This window comes from Marmota flaviventris, chromosome 2 (assembly GCF_047511675.1).
Source record: "Marmota flaviventris isolate mMarFla1 chromosome 2, mMarFla1.hap1, whole genome shotgun sequence".
Classification (NCBI taxonomy): Eukaryota; Metazoa; Chordata; class Mammalia; order Rodentia; family Sciuridae; genus Marmota; species Marmota flaviventris.
Window position 1 is genome coordinate 74,478,797 of NC_092499.1, and position 17,344 is coordinate 74,496,140.

Sequence of the window (17,344 nt, forward strand, 5' to 3'; positions counted from 1 at the left end):
CTAGCAGCTACCATATTGGACAAAGTGGATATAGAATATTTCCATCAGCACAGAAAGTTCTAGTGGATGATTCTGGCCATGCTGGGCACACTGTTAAGTTCTGAGGATGCATCAGGAAATAGATATGGTCCCTGTTTTATACACTTACATTTTAGGGAGAACAAAGACAAAAATACAAATAAAATGATAATAGATGGTAATTAGTGTTATAAAGGCAATACACAGCATGCTGGGGTAAAGACTGTCAGGAGGCACCAACTTTATACAATGAGGTCAGTTGAAATTTGTGAACATGGGAAGAGCATTCAGGACAGAGGGAACATAAGGAGGAAAACTCTTAAAACTTTTTATGTTTTAGGGAAAGGGAGTAAAGAGAGTCTGAAGGCTTCAGGCACCTGGAAGAGAAAATTTGCCATCAAAATATACCATATGAGAAACTATGTGAGAGAATACTTCACAACAATATTTGAGAACCAGTTCTGGAACTTAGTGTGCACTAAAATCACCTGGAATGCTGCTGAAAACACAGATTGCTGAACCCTGCCCCTCAGGTTTCTGAACCTGGGGTCTGGGTGGGGCTTGAGAATCTGAATTTCTAACATGCTCTTGGGTGATGCTGATGCTGCTAATCCAGGGACCACGCTTTGAGAATTACTAATGTAGTCAATGAAAAAACGAAAGTTCAGAGAGATGACATCCCTAGCCTTAGTTTCATAACTGGTTAGAGAAAGAGACAGAAAAGGCAGAAATGAGAAGAGAGAAGAAAGCAAGACAGTGCAAAATTTGATATAGTTCTCAAACACACATCTTATTGGCCTTCACTGAGAGGGGACGAGTGGTAGATGCACATCAAGGGACTTTTGACATGGATCTAATGGCAGAAAAGTAGAGGCTCATCTTTGTATGACGTTTAAGGATACTTGTTTGTTTTAATATGGATCATTCAGTGGAACTTTTTATCCTTCATATGTATTTGGAATCAAGCAGTCTGTGATTGACTCAAATGACTTTAGACATCTGCATGTTTCTTTACCCTTATCATATAAAAAACATCCCATGCTGCACAGTAAGGTAACATGCCTCAGATGTATTCATTGATCAGCATCCAAATATTTCAACACTTTAAACATGAGTGGTCTCTTCTCTCCCCATTCCTTTTCCTGATGAGAAGGAAAGGCAGTGGTAGTTGTTTATAGAGTGGGGAGGAAAATGTCACAATGATGGTAATTCACATATGGTAGTCACCTGCAGTTTAGCATGGCCCAGCGACCTACCTGAGGAGCTTGTAGAGCTAACCTGTCCAAGCCCTGACCTGGAAGTTCTGCTTTCATCGGTCTCAGTTGGAAGCCCTACACCAGTATTTTTGAAACTTCCCAGGATATGCTAAGAGCATCCAGAACCATGTATGCTTGGTCTATAAAATACTTTTACATCTGCTCTCTCTGTAGGGGCAGACAGCAGAAAGTTGATTAAAGAGAATAAGTCTCAAACTTGAGCATGCATCAGAACTACCTAAGTGTTGAGAGCCACAGTTTAGTCGGAATGACGCCTGGCATTTTGCTAGAGGGAATGGTTGAAAGGTGACCCTGCTCCGGGATTAGGGCAGATCCTGCTGCCTCGGGGGCGCCTGCTACTTTGGAGTTGTATTTCCCGGGAAGTGTGTGTAGAGTGCCGGTGAGAGTTCGGGAATAAAGAGTTGCTGTTTGAACCTACAAGACTTTGTGGCGGCTCGGTTATTTTGTGCCCAGCCAGACTGCGGCACCTAAGAGCTTCTTAAGCACAGAGAGAAAAGTGTCACCCTAGAATTTCTCATTTAATAGGTTTGAGTGAGGCCTGAATCTGCATTTGTAACAAGCTCCCAAGTGATACTGATGTTCTGAGAACCATTCAGTTGATGCACAAATGAAAGTTCAGGAAGATGAATGTTTTATTTAGCTTTTTGTCTGCTGTGACTAAAGGATCTGACCAGAACAACAGTAAGGAGGAAAAGTTTACTTGAGGGCTCACGGTTTCAGAGGTCTTAGTCCATAGAAGGCTGGCTCCACTCACCCAGGGCTCAGGTGAGGCTGAACATCATGGCTGGAAAGAGAAACAGCTCACATCCTGGTGATCAGGAAGCATAGAGAGAGAGAGACTCTACTCTCTAGATACAAATATATACCCCAAAGCTGCACCCTAAATCCTACCTCCTCCAGCCACACCCTACCACTTCAGTTACCACTCAGTTAATCCCTATCAGGGGATTAAATCACTGATCGGGTTAAGACTCTTAAAACCCAATCATTTCTCCTCTGAACCTTCTTGTATTGTCTCACATGTGAGCTTTTGGGGGACACCTCACATCCAAACCATAACAATTACCTTGCTACCCTGAGTCCCACAGCTAGTTAGTAGAAAAGATAGGTCCCAACATCGATCATCAGGCTGAGCCCTGTTCTTTGCTCTTTACCAGGTTCAGTGGTGCTTGCACCTTTGGATAATTCACATTTCTCCATCTCTGCTTTCAGTCCAATCACAAGCATTCTCTCCCCCCAGCCCCAGATTCCTAGTCTATATACAGGTCAAGGAAAAGGGCTTCTAATTGCATTATAGAGGTGATCATCTACCTGGATGTGTGACATTGTGACAACTGATTCAGCAGCTACTCCCAGAATTTTTCTTATGGAGGGAGATTTCCTAAAGGAAATGCAATAAAAAACTGCTCTGTGTTTAAGAAGGTGCATGAACTAAGGCAACAAAGAAATAAACAAACTGTCCTGCTAGAGAATAAGAAGCCAATGCTCCTTTTTATTCTTGAAAAGATGAGAAGATGAGAAGATACAGAGCAATCAGGATGAAATTGGGTTTTGTGTGTAGAGAAGCATCTAGGAACAAATCCATAGTGCCAGAGCGTCCAAAGGTCTTAAGGATGTTTAATGTTTAATTGAAGTTATATGTATTGTTGCAGTAGAAACCTCACCTCTTCTTCCCTAAAATCTATTAAATATACACATAACTGTGAGAAAGTGTGGAAGTCAAGCTCAGGGCTAAGTTTTGTGTTTGGGTTAAGGGGACCCAGGACACTCACTAGGATGTGGGGCAGAGTGTTGAGGCATTGAGATATTTCAGTTGAAATGGATCGGAGCTGGGGAAACAATGGGAACCTGCTATGGGGGTGCTCTGGACTTCTGCAGGCTGCGAATAGGGGAGGTCAGCACAGGTGTGGAGCAGGCAGTGGGCAGTGATCTTATCTAGATCCCATCATAAGGGTGACTGTGTACAGCTAACTTCTGGGTGGCAAGCCAGAGAATGGGCCTAGCCCAGGCTGGAGACAGTATCTCCCATGCTAAACTCTTCTGCCTCTGGACAGGTCAATCTCATAGTACCCCTGATTACGCCAGGAATTGGGGGTGTTCTTGTCTGTCTGAAGAGAAAGTGTTGTATTTACCTAAATAGCCGCACCTGAGAGAGGACAGAGAGTTTGAAATTAGGAGACAGACGCTTTTTCCCTGACATTTGATACCTTAACCAATGTAGTTGATGATCTAAAATGTGGGTTCTGGAGTCACACTGCCAAGATTCCTAATCCAAACTGTGATAACTTGAGCAAGAAATTATATTCCTGTCTCATCAAGGATCCTGGCAGGAAGGAGAGGGTATAGTCAAATAATTTAACTGAAGAGAGTTTAAGGAAGCAATGTGGGAAAAGTTGTGGGAAGGTGAAGGAAGCTACTGTGGGGTGGTGAAGTTCCCAGGGTTGAACAGCAGGGGGAGCTATAGTCACCTTTCTCAGGAAGGGATGGGGCAGAAACAGTTACCTGAACCCGGAGAGAGCAGTGAGGTGGGAGGGGCCCACTGGACTGGAGCTGTGAATAGAGGAGGAAGGATCAGCCACTGGCACCACAGGTCCAGCTGGGAAGGTGGAGAGGACAAACGCCTCAACTTCTATTCTCCTGACAGTGCCTTCCATTGACTTAACTGAACTGGAACCACAGTGAGAAAAAGGCCTTGTTGATTTAATCACAGATGCCAGTCTTCCAGGGACACAAAGAGGTATTGAAAACAGAAAACTCAGAATTTTCAGCCCAACTTTAATAGTCTTGCATGTTCTCATCTGTGAAATGGGGATGCTAATAGTAATGGTATTTGCTTCTTGTGATTGTAGATGTTAAATGAGACGGTGCATGTAGTGTTCTACATGACAGCATCTGGTCATGGTACATGCTCCACTGTAATTAGCTATTACTGTTACACTAAAGGATAACCATAGGAAGGTCTAGGCACAGAGTGTGGCTCCTCCATCAAGGATGAGAATGTGCCTTGTTATTCACTAATCCAGTTAGGCTTGTGTCTGGTCACTCATGTCATCTCCTGGTAACTCCTAGTCACTCAGTAGTATGCTAAGTCAGAGGAGGTGGCAGTGGCCCTCTCTCTTCTTCTCCACTCTTGTTGATATTCAATATGTCAAGACAAATGAAAGCTTAGCCTGTCTGCTGGAGATGACCGGTTTTATTTATAGACTCAAGTTTTATTTTTCTGAGGTAAGCAGTCCCTCAGGGGTTGTGATAGGTAACTATTTTCCTTCCCTGGGTAATGACAAGTTGGTGTGTTCATGGAGAGTCTGGGACTTGCCAAAGTCATAGATTCAGACAGTGATGGCTTTGAGCTTTCCAGAACAGTCTTTCTCATGTTCTCTTTGAGTTGATGAGGTAAGCAAAGGGCCTGCCCCAGGCTGCACCCATAACCTGGCCTGGCCAATCATAATGCCTTATTCTCTTTGATCTTCGATTCATTCAGGGGCCCAGGGATGACTAATTCCTTTTTTAAAGAAAGGAGATGTGCAACATATTCTCTTGGTTCCTTGCAGATCTAGAGAATCAGAAAATTAAAACAAACAACCAACAAAGAAAACTTTAAACTCCCCATAGACCAACTACAGTTCTTTTATTTCACTTGAGGCAGTAGAGCATTGTGGTTCAGAGAGTAGGCTTTGAAGTTCAAAGGCCTGGTTTCTAATCCTGTCTTGTCATTTAATGAGACACTGGGCGAGTTTTTAAATCTAAGGTCCTCTTTCCTCATCCGCAATGTGGAAATAATGATTGTTCTTTCTCTTCCGGAGCTTAGCAGTTGGTACCTGTGTGAGGACTGGAGGAGAAGGCAGGTGGAAGGGTTGGGGGCATGGCATGGATGTCTAGGGAGAGATTAAATATGCCACATACAGAATTGCCTAGTATGAGCCCTGATACATGATAAGCACTTAAACATGTTTGCTATTATTTGTTATCTGTATTTTTAAAAGCCTAAAATCCACAAAGTCTGTGGAAGTGCACATACCCTCTCCCAGCCCAGAATGTCCTATGTGGAAAAGGTCACAGGGTTTTCAGCTGCTATTTTTTTGCCCCCAAGTAAAACCAAAGCCAGTGTTTTGAGATTGACTCAAAAAACGCAGCTTGATCAAGAAATGTATTTGTCATGATCAGTAGAATTAAGTCAGAGATGATTTTGATTGATTAAAGAAGTCTCCTGATACAGGAGGAAGCAGGTGTTCTGCCAGGGTCCTAGGAGGAAGGAGTCAATGAGAACTCAGGACTCCTCTGGGTGTGATGGTCAGGATGGGAACAGCTCTGGTGGCAGGAGTTGGGTGGGATCTGCATCTGGTCACATACTAGGGGATATTGTGGTCATGATATATTTACAACTGTCAATAGGTCATTCCGAGACTCAATCCTACCTTCTGGCTCTTGGTACGATTGGAAAAATGCTGCTTCCATGGTGGAGCCTTGGCCTAAGAGGAGCCCTGAGCACTTGCTGCAAGGCCTTCGCCCACGGCATAAGTGGAATTCTGCTCCTTTGAAATGCCTAGTGTTAAAGCTCCATTCAGTTGAGTTATTCTTAAGGTTGTAGCTACTATAATAGGAAAAGAAGAAATATAGCAAGCCATCTTTACCACCTCACTATTCCTATAAACTGAATATTTCATTTTTTCTTTTTCCTTTCTGGTCTTTGCTCAGATGACTAGAAATGAGTTTTTATATAAATTAAAACCATTTCAGAAATTCCATTTTGATATTTTGCTTTGTAAAGGTTTAAGAACAATGCTATTGACTTTGTATTTTCCATGTTAAGGAAAATGTGTAAGCTGTCTTATCTTGGTTTGGTGGGTTGACCTTGTTTTGGAGAGTATGTGGAGAGGCTCCAGCAAGTGCCTGGGTAGTTCTGTCCTGGATCCTTCTGCTATGGTGGGAGCTGGAGACAAACTGTGGGTGTTTCAGGAGCAGCAGGGCTTTTCTTAAACTGGATTAGTGATTCACAAAGTAGTCATTGTTGCATTGAGAGCTGTCCCCTGCTAAACTCTGCCCCCTTCCCACTGCTGCTCCCGTCCACCTTCATTATGAAGACAAGTTTCTAGACCCTGAGCAAAGCCCAGGAGAGTAGACCAAGTGCATTTCCAAGGATGGCACCCTTCACATAGCTCCTGCCCATTCCAGAGAAGCTGGCTTTCCCATAGAAGTGTTTATAAACCTCAATGCTCAGAGTGTCTGAGCTTTTTTGAAAGGGTGGACATAGGTCTAGCTTGTCTGAGACAGTCCTAGTTTATGCCTGTTGTCCCCACATACTTATTAACAGTTCTCCCTCACTCCCAGAAGTGTAATGATATGGTCACCCTCATTTTTGAGGACCCTAGTTTGAGACTGCAACATCTAAGATTAAGGGAAAAAGAAACCTGTTTGGAGTAGAGTCTAAAGACTTTAGAGCAGAGGAAGTGGCAAAGAGGTCGCCACAGCGACGCCAAGACAGGAAGGCTGCTCTCCCTCCCATCCTGCCTTGGTAGCGCCTGAGTGTCAGGAGCACACAGCGTGGCAGGGGTGGGGGTGGGGCAGAGACACAGCAGGAAGCTGAATTGTGGAACTGGAGCAGCAGGGCCCAAGGGGTCACATCCACCTAGTCCCCATATATGGAGAGAGAAAGGGAGTTGTTTGATTTAGGATTCCTAAAAGACTTGATGGGGGTGAGGACCACACAGTTCTGGGGACTGCCTTGACTTTTCTAGTAGCCAGTGTGTCTCCAGAAACAAGGTGTCATTCAAATAAGAAAGCAGGCTGAGCACCCCCACCAAGACCCTAGCACCTGTCTTCTGGGTCCGAACACCATTTTCTTCCAACTGCAAACTGACCTCTCGGGATCTGGCTTCCCAGTTCTCCTCCGGCTAGCCCCAGCTCCCCATGACTTCTACTCATGGGGCTCCCCTTGGCGCTCCTTGGCTTTTCTGGATCAGAGGGGGTGCAGAACAATTCACAAGAAGGCTGGTTCATCAGGGAGGATGGGAGGCTGAGCAGCTGTGGACACAGCTGGTGTCTAGAAGCCCTTTTGGTGCCATCCAGCTCTGTTTTTGATGAGTACATACTTTTCAGAAGGCAATACCTACAACCTTTTAGCTCCAGAAAATCATCAGAACAACATTTAGCTGCCATTGGCTGGAATGGGGCTCTGGAAGCCATTTGACAGGTGCAGGAGTTTCTGCTGCCCTGGCTTCTGACAACTCAGTACTCCCACAGCACACTCTATACCCTCCCTCACTTTAACAATCTGTCCTTTAAAACATCTCCCCAAGAAATGTGCCTCTTTTGACCGTGTCTGCTGACATGGATTTCTGATCTGGGAAAGAGGGTGAGGAGCTATGTGGAAGCATCACTCTCCCTGGGATGTCAGAGTCTCCTTGGAAGAGTCCTAATTAAGGACTCAGAATGATTGACAGGTGGTAGAATCTTGAGAAAGCACACTTGACATGAAGCAGAAGTCAGTGCCTGTGTTGTAAAAAAATATTGGCAATTGGAGACCTTGAAAAACCTTTGCAGGTAATACTATAATTTTGTTCCTTAGCTTAACACTTAAAAAAAAGGCTCTAAAATGGTTGCCAATAATCCCAGAATTGACATTCTTTGACTATCTTAAATGGGGTATAATATAACTTGGTGCAAAAGTTCATTATTTCAAATTTAATGGAATTTGTTTTCTATACTGTGCAATCTTGCTGAAGTACAGTCTTTGGATATATTCCTTTGAGGTTAGGAATCTGTAAAGAAGGAAGTCTGATTTACTGCTGAGGATAATAAAGTTTGACAGGAAAGCAGCCCCCAAAAAGATGAAGGAAAGGAGAAAGCAAGTTAAAGCACCCAGGCTTCCCTCCTGGGCTCTGTATTTGTGTACCCTCTATCCAGTTTCACCATTCTTAACTTTTGTGGGTAAGAATGAGGTCATATTCCTTTAATATTTAAGTTACATAGCTGTGAAATCCCATTTTGCACCACAAGGGCCCCCTTTTTGTGCAATCTCATCACATATGAGCTTAGACTAGTCTCCCTGAGCCTCAGTTTCTTCATCTCTGAAATGGGGGTCCTTATCCATAGCATCCGCCTCCTAAAGTTGTTCTGGTTAGGTGAGAAAATATATGTGATAAACTTAACATAATCCCTGCTGCACAGGAGCTGGTCAACTGTTACAGCTCTGAAGTATAGTGGGGAAATCCTGGCTACATGTGCTCAGAGGACAGACCACCAGAAACAGCTGGGGTCTTTTGTTTCAGAGGGATCTTTAAATTGCTTTTTTTTCCTGCCACTAGGTGTCGCTGGTGGTTCCAAGGGTTAGTGCTGTTCTTCCTGGCTTCAGTGTGAAAGGGAGCTCAGAGGATGGAAACAACTTTCTAGGTGTAGAAAGTAGAGAATTCCTTTTCCCAGCCAGCTGTGGTTGTTCTATGCCACTCCGGGCCTGGGATTCCAAGAACAGTTCAAAAGAGCTTTGTGTGAAGATAGAAGTATTCTACACGTATGTGGACTAATATGGTAGCCACTAGCCACATGTGACTGTTGAGCACTTGAAATGTGGCTAGTTCACTTCGGAACTGAATTTAAGATTTTATTTCATTTTAGTTAGCTTTATATTTAAACGTCCACATGTAGTTAGTGGCTACCATTTTGGCACCACCACCACACTACATACCCCTAATCATTTTCCTGAGGCATGTGCCCACTTGGTGGAAAGGTCAGAAGGGATTTCAAAGCCAGCAACATGTCTTGCTTTAAATTATCTTTCTACCACTACCAAGGAATTAGCTCAGGTTTTTTGTGCTACTCCTTGCTGAAGCTGGCATTCAGGTTTCACAAAATGAGAGAAGACCAAGGAGGGGAAACAGATCAGAGATGCTGCAACCCTAGCCTGCCTCTGCAGAATACCAGTGGGACATTTTCTCTCAACCTTATCCTGTCCAGGCACCAAGACAGGAGGAAGTCCCTTTTTCCATCATCCTAACATGCCTGAGGTTACCTGGCAGGCAAAATTCTAAGTGTTTTGATCTCATGGCCCTTAAAAGACAGTAAGAAAAATGAAGCCATCTGAGGTGAATATATTTTTCTAAATCTAGGCTGTTCAGTCTTGGCCATTGTCATGTTATTATAATATGATCTGGTTTAAACCTAATAGCAACACTATGAGTGGATGTTTGTCTTACCCTGAACTCTCATGGAAGCAGAGTCTGAGACAAAGGCTATGTATAGGTAGTTTATTTGGTATTAGAATTGGAGAAAACAGGTGTAAGAAACAGATAGTGAAGAAGAAAAGAATCAAGCAGTGCTGTATTGGTAAATGTTTATCAGTAGTTCTCTGGAAAAACCAGTAACTCTGATTTGTGATGTTTACTACTTTTCATGGTCTAAATTTTCCTACTATGGCAAATTTCAATATGACATCACCAACATGGAGTTAAGAGTTGTGCACAATGGGATCTCATGGGTCAGTATGAGTTGGCTTTAACACATCATGGAACGGAAGCCAATACAAAGACAAAGATACAGCAACAAATTGGCTACTGGTGATTGTTGCTCAATCCTGTAAGCACTTCTGAGGAGCCTTGAGAAATTCATCTTAGAAGTGGCTTCTTGGGGTAAAAGAAAGAAGCATTTATCTATGAGTCTTCCTTCAGCATTGGGCAAAGATGGCCCCATGTACATTAACTTCCTGTGCTTCTAGGATAAACATGCATGAATGCTGAGTAGATTCCTTTGCATGTTCCAGCAGCATTGAAGAAGTCCTGAAGCATGAAAAGATAGGAAAAGTTTGTGGCTCAAGACAAGGCACTACCAGGTTGTTCCTGCATGAATTTGGTTGATGCTTAGGTGGAACCAGTTACCGTGACAGCAGCTGGTGTAAGAATTGGGGTGGAGAGAAAAGTATGGTCTCTGATGCTGCAATTATCTAAGAGGTTATAATCAATATCTATCACTTCTGTCTGCTATGATCTGTTCTAGAAGTCTCTCACTTTCAATCAGCCTTCAGGTAGTATAGGTTGCTGGTCTGGTGGAATGACCCAGATGTTCATCTCTGAGAGATCAAGCCCTTATCTGATTTACCCTTTCCAGCCATGTTTTTCACAATTGTCCATTCACAATATCACAGTTAACCAAAGCAAGAGATGGCCCAGGAAATCTAGGTTTCAGAATACTCCATGTTCCTGTTGTATGGTAGTATTATTCTCCATGTTCCCATCGTTCTCTCTGGTAATCAGGATTAATTACTCCTTCTGGAGTAGAATTTCTTCTTTCTTTTCTTATTGTTTGGATTTTAATAACAAAATGGGTAGATCAGCCTTGGTGAGGAAAGCCATCTTGTTGGGCTATGTCTTAGTCTGTTTTGTGTTGCTATAACAAAATACCTGGTACTGGTAAGTATCTTATTAAAAGATATTTATAAAAGCTTATAGTTCTGGAGATACAAGAGCATGGCACCAGTGTCTGCTTGGCTCTGGTGAAAGCCTCATGGATGATGGTGTCACAATGATGGGAGCACATGCAGAAGATCGCGCGATGAGATAGGAAGTGAGAGGAATTCAGGGGAGGAGTCAGGCTGACTTGTAACAATCTGCTATTTCCAGAATTAATTCATTAACTAATTTATTAATCCATGACCTAATTACCTTCTAGTTAGGCTGCACCTTTTAAGGTTTCCACCACTTAACACCATCATACTGGAACCCGGGCTTCCAGCACAAGAACTTTGGGAGACAAACCACATCCAAACCACAGCAGGCCCACAGAGAACTTCTATCCCTGTCAACACAGACTGTCTCCTCAGCAGTAGTATTCTCTATGGGGATTATTATGAAATGCAAATATTTGTATGCTTTATGGTTTAACACGTCCCTTTTCTCTAATCTTTTTCTCTTGCTCCGTTCTGGATCCTGACCAACCAGTCAAGCCATTTTCCTTTGCCTAAAGCACACGCATATTCATTGACCTTCATTCCAACCATCAAATATTTTATTCCAAGGTTTGTCCATTGAGAAGACTTCCTTTCACTGCTGTCATTCAGGGCCACTACTGCATGGGGGTTTAAGGCAGAAGTAGCCCATTTGGAGCTGGTACCCATATACTGAACAGAGCCATCTGTGAACTGGGCCTGAAAATCTTCTTCCATTGGTGCAAATAAAGGAAGAGATATCAATACAACAAAGATTGAGCACCATGAGAGTCTGGCTCAACTCTTCATATAAAGTATTTTTACCTTTAGAACATGCTTGAGCCTGTTTCTGAATGTACAGTGTCAATAGCAATAGATTGTGCTGTACCCAGATCACCATATGATTTGGTGGATCATTATGGCTACTCCTGGTCATATACTCAAGTTCCCAGTAGCTCTCCAGGAATTTTTCTTTTTCTTTTTCTTCAAATATTTCTCTTGTTGTCGAAGGAAGGCATTACTCCAAGACCCCAGATTCTCCTACTGGGTCTTGTCAGACTGCAGACGCCATCTTAACCTCTTATGGATATCTTTAGCCCTTGGGTCCATTGAGTCCCGTGGCCTATGTAGCCAGGGAGACTTTGCTATGCTGTTGATTTGTCCTCTTCTTCTCTAGAACTCAATCTAAACCGGCAACTTTTAAAATACTTGATGAATGAGTTGGAGCCCTATTTCCAAGTGCCCTATTTTTTTTGCCTCTAAAACCCAAAGAAAGCTGCTAAACACTATATATTTTTATTAGTGTCAGGTGTTAAAGTGGACTACAACTTGTCCTTCACCTTAGGTAGATTTAGCCAGTAGACCCCAGGTTATTTCACGCTAAATACTTCACCTATGTGGTAGGTTTCTTAATTTTTGTGGGAGTTTTTTCCTACCCCATAGCATATATGGTTCTTACTAGGGCATCTCGAGTGTTTATTTCTTGCTCCCTACATTTAATTGGCACTGGTATTGTTTATATGGTGGATAAATGGGATCTCTGTAGAATGTCAAGACAATAACAGCCTCTGCAGACCGTATTGTGAAAGATAGCCCTGAGACAAGTAACAGTGAATGCATACTACTCTCCTTCCTGTGTGAAAAATGATCTTTGATCTCCCTTACTGATCTTTCTTACTGAAAAGAATGGGCTTGCTTGATCAATGGCCATATACCAAGTGCCAGAGGCTGTGATGATCTGTTCTAGTGAAGATACTATATCTGACACAGCTGCTGAAATTTGGGTCATCATTTACTTAAATTTATGGTAGTCCGCTGTCCTCTGCCAAGATCCATCTGAGTTTTGAAGAGGACAGGAAAGATGACTTGATGGAGATTGCCACCCCTACATGCTTTGGGTCTTTGATGATGGCTCTGAGTTCTGCAGTGCCACCTGGGATGTGACATTGCTTCTGGTTTATTATCTTGGCTAGGTGATATCCACTGAACTCTTCTTATTATAGTGGCTCTTACTTCATGGGTCAGGGAATCAATATGAAGAATATCTACCAGCTATTAAGAATGTCTACCCAGATCATACACTACAAACAGAATCCCGTTTATCATCTAGCCTCTATACACAACCCTCCTCCCCCATCCAAAGAGTGCAAGCAACGTGACGACATTCAGGAAGGGCAGATCTGGACGTTTCTCTTTTTCCAGTATATGGATACCCTAGAAATGGACACACGTACCTTTGGGGGAAGGGTTAACAAGAATACTCACTATATTTACAATGTGGTTATAGGCTCCTTCTTTAAGCAGGCCTCACCTTCCCTTAAATCAAGTCCAATGGGTTCTAGGTCTCTGTACTGACTCAGGTTTGTAGAGGAAGTGAGCAACCACAGTTTCCTCTTAGTGAAGCTTTAGTAGTAGGCTTCTACTCTTCAACTCTTTCATCTTGTTGGTTGTACAAGTCCAGTAATGCTGTGGTCTGTTCTGCATCAATTTCCTTCCTTGTAACACTGTGACGGCTGTGGATCCCTGCTGTTCAGGGCAGGCCATTTACCATTGCAAGTATTGTTGATCCATAGGATAGCTGCATCCATCTTGCCTTCGACAAATAATCACTACCACCTGCCATTCTGGAATCCTATTAGTTTCACTTATTCTGTGGAGCCTAGCTCCATGACAGATTCTCTCATTTCCAACACTTATCTGCAGATGATAGCTAACTGAAAGCTTCTCAAATATTTCAGGGCCCCTCTCAGCAAAGTGCTTTTTATTATCTTCATGAAGGGAGTGCTCTCTGGACCCTCCTGGGTTATGTTCATTTGATAGGTTTTCGGGTCTCACATGGTTTGTCTGTTCTACCATTCCCACTTTTCTGAACCTTTCAATTCCGTCCTCAACACTCTGTCAAGGCTGTTCCAACATCTGCATCCCACTTACTGGAAGTCATTGTTGTATCCAGTCTTCAGGCACCATCCCAGCAGGGTATTAGAACCAGCTCCAGGTGTCCTGCCAGAATGGCACCCCCTGAGTCATAGGTAAGTATTGCATGCTTTTCAAACCAGTGGCCTTTCTGTGTAGAAATGAAGAATGATGCCAGGACATCTGGGAGTTTGTGGGGTCTTGAAAACCTAATGACGGAATCTAGAATTTCACTTTTCTTTCTTTCTTTTTTTTTTTTTTTGTACCAGGGATTGAACCCAGGGTTGCATAACCACTGAGCCATATCCCCAGCCCTTTTTCTGTATTTTATCTAGAGACAGGGTTTCTCTCAGTTGCTTAGGTCCTTGCTAAGTTTCTGAGGTTTGCTGTGAACTCTTGATCCTCCTGCTTCAGCCTCCTAACCTGCTGGAATTATAGTTGTGTGTCTTTGTGGCCAGCTAGAATCTCATTTCTTAAGAAGTAGAAACTTCTTCCAATTTACCTAGAGGGTAAGGTTTGACATCAGGTTAACCCCAGCAGTTGATGGCTAGTGGAGAGGAAGCCAATGTTCTTGCTAGAGGGACTTGTACCAACTCTCCTTAGGACTCTGGAAATTGCAGGGAAAATAGTCAGTGTCACAAAATGGTCACCTTAATCATCAACTCTTTATTTAATATGATCATTACTGTGAACTCATGTAGACAAGCATCTGACATTATTGTTTTTATTGGATAACACACTGAAATGGAAGTTATTCACCTTGAGAATCCTGAATGAATTACTGTTGGTACTTTGCTAAAAATGGAGTCAAGTGGTTGTAAACCACACTTCTCCTTCCCTTCATAGTCCTGAAAATCAGCCTCTGAGGAGTTAACGTTTGATGCCTAGCTAAGGTTAGGCATTGTGGTCCATGAGGCATGATGATGAAGAAGGATCAGGAGAAAGAGAAGACTTTCTATAAGGCAATTACTATGTGCCTAGCACTGTTCTAAGCATTTATATATATAAGATCTATTCAGTCCTCACAACCCTTTGAAGTAAGTACACAATATGCTAATCCTATCCTCCTTTTACAGATTTTAACAATTTTCCTTTATAACCCTTTTTTTTTCGTCACTTTCTGTAGCTCTCACCTGTGAAATGAACAGGGAGCCAGATTTCCTGAGTCACCCAGAGAAGAGTCCCACAGCTGCCTGTTCTGAAGCTGTGTCCTCTGTGTACCCTGAATCATTCAATTAGATGTTTGTTTCCATTTCTCATTTATCTCTCCCTTGGATCTAAGCAAGCAGTAAATATTTAAGTAGTGCGGACGCTTGTCTAGCAACCTGTCTGTGATAGATTAAAGAGGGCCACAAATCAATCGATACTCCTCCCCTTGAATCTGAGCTGGCTTTAGTGACTTGTTTCACTAATACAATGGGATAAAAGTATTGTTTAGAGACTTCTGAAGCTAAATAAAAGAAATCTTGTAGCTTCCTCCCGGGTTTATGGGTGTGCTGAGCTTCCATGTTAGAAGTGTGGCCCACCCTCAGATGGCCATGCTGGGGAGGCCATGTCTAAATGCTCAGCAGACAGTCCAAGCTGTGCCTAGCCTTTCACCTGAACCCCTCAAGGCTCTAGACAAGTGAGTGAAGTTGTCTTAGGCCCCTGCATATATCCATCAGCAACTGAGTTCTACCAGTGACCTCTATTGAAGCCACATGACACAGAAGGATCACCCATCTGAGTCCTGCCTAGATTCCTGACCCTTCCAAAACACAAAACATTATAAAAGGATTGGTGTTTAAGCCATTAACATTTGCTGTAGTAATTACACAGCAATAGATTACTGGAGTCCTCTCCTTCTTGAAGAGTGGTAGTGGTTGTAGTGCAGATAGTGAGGGAGTAGAGGGCATGGTGGGGCAGTGTGGGCTCTGTGGGGCATCTATGCATATACCTTGCAGATTTTCTGTTATCTGTGTGTTCACCACTGAAATTTGGGCAAATAAGAGGAGAGGGGATGAGTTTCAGTTTCAGGCATGAATCTTACTTGAGCAGCCTGCTGGCTTGCACTTCTTTTCTTGGGGCCATAAGTATTCCTACACTTTCTTCTGCTTTGGATGAGTTGAAGAGGGCTTCTGTTATATGTCACCAAAAGGACCTTGGTGGAGACTGTAAGGTCCCTCTCAGTCATGTGTCCTGAGTCATGTCTTATGATTCAGAGGGTTGTGATTAGACTATAGCAGTGATTCCCCAGGGCAATCGCACTTGCTCTATGCTCTGACAAGAAGCCCCCAGCAGGGAAGCAAAATGACAGTTGTCTTCCCCCACCTTCCTTAATCTTTATCTTCCTTAATCTTTGCCATTATAATTTTGGGAAGCAGGTAAAGTGTGTAGACCAGTTGAGATGGTGATTGGTGGCTGAAGTCCATAATTACTTCTGGAGACAATGAAATCTAGTGATTACAAGCAGCCTCCTGGGTTCTCTGGCTGTCTGAAAGTTATGTCTTTCATATCCTGCAAGGCAGCGTTTACTTACATAAAGACTTTATTCTCAGATAATCACCCACAGGGGGGAAAAGAACAAAACCTTTCTGGCTTGTATCTGAAAAAGAAGATATCACTACATACAATAGGTGATGTGGGAAGGGTGGAGTAGAGGTTATGGGGGCAACAAGGAGCCTGGGCTGTCCCCATCTTAGAACTGAACATGGAAGCTGAATGGGTCAGGGACAGTGCATTGTTTGGGGCTTAGGGAATACCTTCTTCAAGTTCTTTGTGCCTCATTTTACTGATCTGTAGAATGAGTTTAATAATGGTACTCATTTTATAGGGTTGTACAGAAGATCAAATGACTGAGCATGAGCAAAGCATTGAGATCAGTATGTGGACCTAGAAAAGGAACTCAAGCAGTCATCACCATCATCCTTGCATTTCATGTCAAAGACTAAGTGATGTGATTTTTTTTTGTGGAAGCCTAATGATCTGGATTAATAGGGTAATAGATAGTCTGAAGGCTATTGAGAACTTATTTGCAAATGCTCAGTCAATCATTTATTCAACGGATATTTTTTTATGTACCACTTATGAATTAGACCCTGTGTTAGATGCTTGTTTTACTCAGCTTTCTCACTGCTGTGACCAAAAGACCCATCAAGAACAAACTTAGAGGAGGAAAAGTTTGTTTCAGGCCTCACAGTTTCAGAGGTCTCAGTCCATAGACAGCCACTTCATTCCTCAGGATTAGGCTTCCCCATGAATAGAGCATCCAGAAAGTGCGAGGATGGGAGAGACGATGACCATGGTGTGCAGCATTCTGAAAACACCCTCCTTGTACTCCCCTGCTGGGCCCTAGAGAGATGGCTTGGCTGCTTTGGGTGAAGGGAGGAAAATGAGAGCAGCAGGCTGTGAGCCAGGAGACTGGGATTTGGTGAATCAGCCAAATATCTCTGAACCAATGTCTCCAACCTTTTGGTTCTCTGTTCCCTTTCTATGAAATGCAAAATGTTAAGGCTCCTTCTTTCCACTTCAGCACAATGCTTTGAGATGGCCCTTTTTTTTCTTACCATTTAACTACAGCCTTTGATTACTATTGGATTATAGCATTTTATGGCTAATTATCTCAAAACTTTGGCTTGAATCTATTTGATTCTCTCCATTTCTGATGCCACCTTCTCTGTCCAGGTGGTCATCATCCCCCATCTTGAGGGACCCCTGCTGTAGCCTCTTACCAGCTCTTGCTTCT